Genomic DNA, 5,383 nt, shown 5'->3' with positions numbered 1-5,383 from the left:
ATATGGGGATTTTCCATTCCTTAATGGCTTTAATTTTGCTAGGGTCTACCTTAACACCTTCATGAGATACAATATGACCCAGATATTCCACCTCCCGTACTCCAAAGAAACATTTAGAGCTTTTTTCATATAATTGTTTCTCCTCCAATAGTTTGAGCAAACTGTCAACATGTTCAACACGATCCTTCCAAGACTTGCTGTAGATTAGTATATCATCAAAAAATACTAACACAATTTTTCTAAGGAAAGGTTTGAAAATGGAATTCATCAAACCTAGAAATGTAGAAGGTGCATTAGTAAGGCCAAAAGGAATGACCACAAATTCATAATGACCCTCATGAGTTCTAAATGTTGTTGTCGGAATGTCTTCAGTATTCATTCTAATTTGATGATATCCTGAACAAAGATCCAACTTGGTGAAGTAAATTGATCCATGCAATTCATCCAATAATTCGTCAATGAGAGTAATGGGAAATTTATCTTTAATCATGAGCTTGTTGAGCTCCCTATAATCTGGACACATGTGGCATGATCCATCCTTCTTGTGCACCAATACTATTGGAGCAGAGAAAGAACTTTGACAAGGTTCAATTATACCAACCTCTAGCATTTCTGCAACCATACGTTCAATTTCACTCTTTTGGGCATAGGGATATCTATACGGCCTGATGTTTGGAGGAACACTTCCTGGAATCAAATGAATAGCATGATCATGATCACGAATAGGTGGGAGACCTTTGGGAGTCTCAAATACCTTGGAATGATTGTCCAAGACCTTTTCGAGATATGGAGAAATAGATGATTTTGATGTGGGGACCTCTAGAGAATATAATTGTGTAGTTACACCTCGTTGTTCCTTCTTTAGAAGCTTTGTCATACAGTTAGAGTTGATTGTCTTTCTCGGTTTCCCTGCAATACCCCTTAATTCAACTTCCTTTCCTTCCATAAAAAATTTCATGAAATGTTCTTGAAAATTAAAAGCTATTGTACCCAAGGATTGTAGCCATTGGAATTCTGGTACAACATCAACACCACCCATTGGAATAAAAAGCATTGGTCTATTCAATACATACTCTCCCATGGATACCTTGATATAATTCCACGTTCCAAAGAAATTTATGGTTCCTCCATTTGCAACCATCACTTGACACTCTGGTGCTAGATATAGGAAGCAATGAAATTCCTCTGCTATCTTACAATGAATAAAATTATGGGTACTTCTCGAATCAATCAACACTATTAACTTTTTCTTCTTGATATGTCCTTCTATCTTGAAAGTTTGAGGAGTGCTAATTCAAGCCAATGCATTACAAGATATGGTCAGATTCATTGCTTCTTTATCTATGGTTTGTTCCTCGTGTATATCCTCTTCTTTTGATATTTCTTCTTCCTTTTTCTTTCTCCTCTTCACAATGTATGTAGAATAATTTCTTCTTAGCACACTTATGACCTTTAGTATATTTGTTATCACAACGGTAACAAAGCCCTTTTACTCTTTTTTCTTCCAATTTTTGTGGTGTCAACCTTGTAGGTTGTGGAAGGCTAGGGGTAACAACACTTCCGTCTTTACAGTTGTCAGTGGTAGGCTTCCTGGTTACCATAATTTTTCTTTCTATTTTTCTTGCTAACCTAAATGCCTTCTCCAATGAATCATGTTCCCAAAGGCAAACCTGATGTTGGATATTATCCTTTAAAGTCCCTATGAACACATCAATCCTATGCCCCGCTGGAATATATTTTACTCTTATGTTCAATTTTTGGAAGTCCTTAATGTGCTCGATCATTGAACCCTTTTGTTTGAGATTGATCAATTGGCTAAAAAAGGTGTTTCTTATTGTATCCTCATAATCTACTATCATTTCTTCTATAAAAATTTCCCAAGTGACAATTTGTTTATGAGAGATAAGCCATTGATACCATACAAACTAATTTGGATCCAAATATAAATTTGCAGTAAGTACCTTTTGTGTGTTTTACACATTATGGAGATCAAGAAATTGCTCCATCTGTAGAATCCATGTTCCAAGATCCTTTCCATCAAACTTCCTCATATCGATTTTTGGAACATGGTGGGTCTTCAATACAACATTAGAGTCTACAAAATCATGATTAACATTTCTGTTATTCTCATCATGAGTTTCCTTTACTACCCTTTAGCCATTAGTGACCATTTCTTGTAGAAACGTATTCAAATTTATCTTCAATTCTTCCATATTATCCTCAATGCAATTCATCTTAACATCGATGCCATTCATCTTAGCTTCGATGCCATCCATCTTAACTTCCATGCCATCCATCTTAGCTTCTACGCCATCCATCCTAACTTGCATGCCATTCATATTAGCTTCCACACCATTCATATTGGCTTCATTTACCCTTAGTGAGAGTGAAATTTGTTGTACTTTGTCTTGTAATTTTGATATATCATGTTGCATTTCTTCCTCTTCTTGACGAGTCATGCTAGAGATTTCTGGTTTCTTACTAGGTGTTTCCATTTTCTTTCGTCAGGGAATTAATTAATGCTAATAATTATTCACTATTCCCTTTGAATTCCTTCAAACTAATTTTTCAAACCAATCTTATGCAACATCTAAAAAAAACTACAGACCTTTTTGTTTTTCTTTGTAAGAGCTCAATATTGAATCTATTGTATCTCTGTAACTGAAAATCTCAAATATCTGAAATCTCATCTTGCGATATCCCTTTGAGTCATCTTTCTATCCTCGCAAGTCTGATCAGTATTGGATTCTCCAAGGAAGAGTTATGCCAAATCTCCCACAGTGACCTTATTATAAACTTGCTCAGTAGAGCAAACTAGTACGATGTGCCACGTGTTATTGTTTCTACCTTAGTACTTGAAACGGATACAGAGAAAACTACAATTCGTCCTCTTTCAAAAACTTCTGACGAAATTTCAATCTGATGCTCAAAACAAAAGTTATGACAGATTTCCCCAGGTCACTTGTTTGGAATTTAATTCGGGAGTCTGCAAAAAACCCTAACTTCCTTGGATTGTATCTCCGCAAATATAGCGACACGAGCTCTGAAATTAGGATCCTATGTTCAGAAAAATTTCAGCTCAAATGGGGACTTTTTTGGAGCTTTTGAAATGTCGCAGAAAAAAATTATAGCAAAAATGCCACAATGAACTGTTTGGAGCAGCAAAACACTAGAATCCAAAGCTCTGATACCAAATCTTAGGAAACCAGCTCACAAAAAGATAGAAAAGATGGATCAACACCTTAGAATTCAACCTCTTCGAGGGGGCAACCTCCTTTACAATACACAACTGAACAATTCTTTGATGATACAAATTACTAAACATCCCTTCTATATATAGGAGTCTAAGTGGTCACAATATAATCAAGCCAACATAACAATAATAACATAAGGGCACAAAAATAACAATAGTGGATTTATGTGGGGCATACTAATAACAATATGGGGACAATAGGGGCACAATAATAACAATAAGAGATATAATGAAAATAGTAATGGGCGAGTCACTAGAATTATAGGGGCCTAACATACTACCTACACAGATCAAATCAAGATCAAAATAACATAAGAATGATCAAGATATCTATCACAAAACTCATAAACCAATCGAAAACATCTCACACAAATTAGCACAAGGTATAGGATGCAATCAAATTACCTCTTCAAGTAGAGAAAATGTAGATCACATCTATTCAAATGGATTTTGACAGATAGAAAATTTTACATCTAAGTCTTAGAAATAAAAATGCAAATCAAATCTCAATAAAAAACCAAAAATCAATAGAAAAAATGAGAACATAAATTTGCAAACGAAATAGGTTACTAAATATTGCTCAGAATTTATCATATTATTTATCAAAAGAAAGTTTAGAATTTTTTTGACCTAATGGTTTTTACCTCATGTAAATTGTATGTTCCTATGAAAAGGTATTACAAAACCAAATATGTATGAATGCCATGAAAAAAAAAAAATAGTTGGTTTCTAATCAACCACATCTCCCTCATGAAAATGCCATCTTACATTTATTTATTTATTTTGTTTGAATTGTGCCAAAATTTTGAGGAGAACATGGATTCGCAATTGATTGAAATTCTATATACAAAGTTATGTAATTTGATCTAAAAACAGAAACATAATTTTTCTCTTTTCTTTTTTTTCTTTCTAAATAAGTTTTAAAATAAACTTATATCTAAAAGGTAAGGGGAATATCTAACTACAAAACAATTCAAAAGAGATTGAAATCAATAAAGAATCACTCTAAAGTAATCGAAAGCAATGGATATAGAAAAACGAATGAGAATAAAATCAGTAAGGATTTCTCTCGAGTGGGGTCAGAAATTTTGTTTTTTTGTTTTGTTTTGTTTTTTTTGTTTTTGTTTTTTTTCTTTTTTTAGGCCAAGAAAAAAGGGATTATTGTTGCATACATCCTTCCTTAGAATCAACCATACAATGAACAAAATCAATGAAAATGGTTCTTATATCTTTTAGAAATCTATTCTTCTCATGGAATAGAAATGGTTGGGGTAGATCTGTACCTTAAGATACATGGATTCTAAGGAATATATATAACCTCCTTTAATAGCTAGAAGCCTTGCTCCTAACCAAACATCCCACTACAAATTCTTCATTTCAACACATACACACGTGCACAACCAAATGAATATTATAATTTTTACCCTTCCAAGAAGGAAATTTATACTACAAACGAGATCTAATCATAGAGAAAGCAGCTTGAGGTCATGAAAGTCATAATGTAGATAGGGAAACCAAATTGATATTCATATAGAATATAAATACAATAGAAGTGTCATCTCAATTTATTGTGTAAATTAAGACATGTATTTTACTATCAATCCAGGTTGGTAATCTTAGAAGCAAACCACAATTTATGGACTTTTGAGTACAAACTAATGTAGGAAGTAGTTATGAAAACAAAAGTAAATATCATAAATATAAATAATTCTAAGAATGGAAATACATATTATAAATTACTTCTCACAACTGAAGCGAAAACTATCTAAGTCTATTCCATAAAAACATACATTATTGGTCAATGAAATTAGGCTATTTTAGAAAAACAAGGAAGATTCTCTCTCAAAGATGCTTGATTGGCCTCCCTCAAAAATTCTATAATAACATTTTCAATATCTATGTAAGAAAGAAATAATGTAATGAAAGCATAAAAAGTTAATCTAAGAAAACTTGAAATTAGTCAATCATGTTCAGTCTTAGTTTTAGCTCGTGGAGAAGAGGCTCCCTCAAGGAGACCTAGTTGTCCTTCCACATTCAAGATAACCAGTAAAGGAAGAATTATTCACTTAATAAATTTCATAAAATAAATTCATATTAAAGGTATCTACAATTATTTACAAAAAACGAATA

This window comes from Pinus tabuliformis, chromosome 1_2 (assembly GCF_031772625.1).
Source record: "Pinus tabuliformis cultivar Carrire ecotype Pingquan chromosome 1_2, CPIR1, whole genome shotgun sequence".
NCBI lineage: Eukaryota > Viridiplantae > Streptophyta > Pinopsida > Pinales > Pinaceae > Pinus > Pinus tabuliformis.
The sequence above is the reverse complement of the archived record's forward strand: the minus strand, read 5'-3'. Positions refer to the sequence as shown.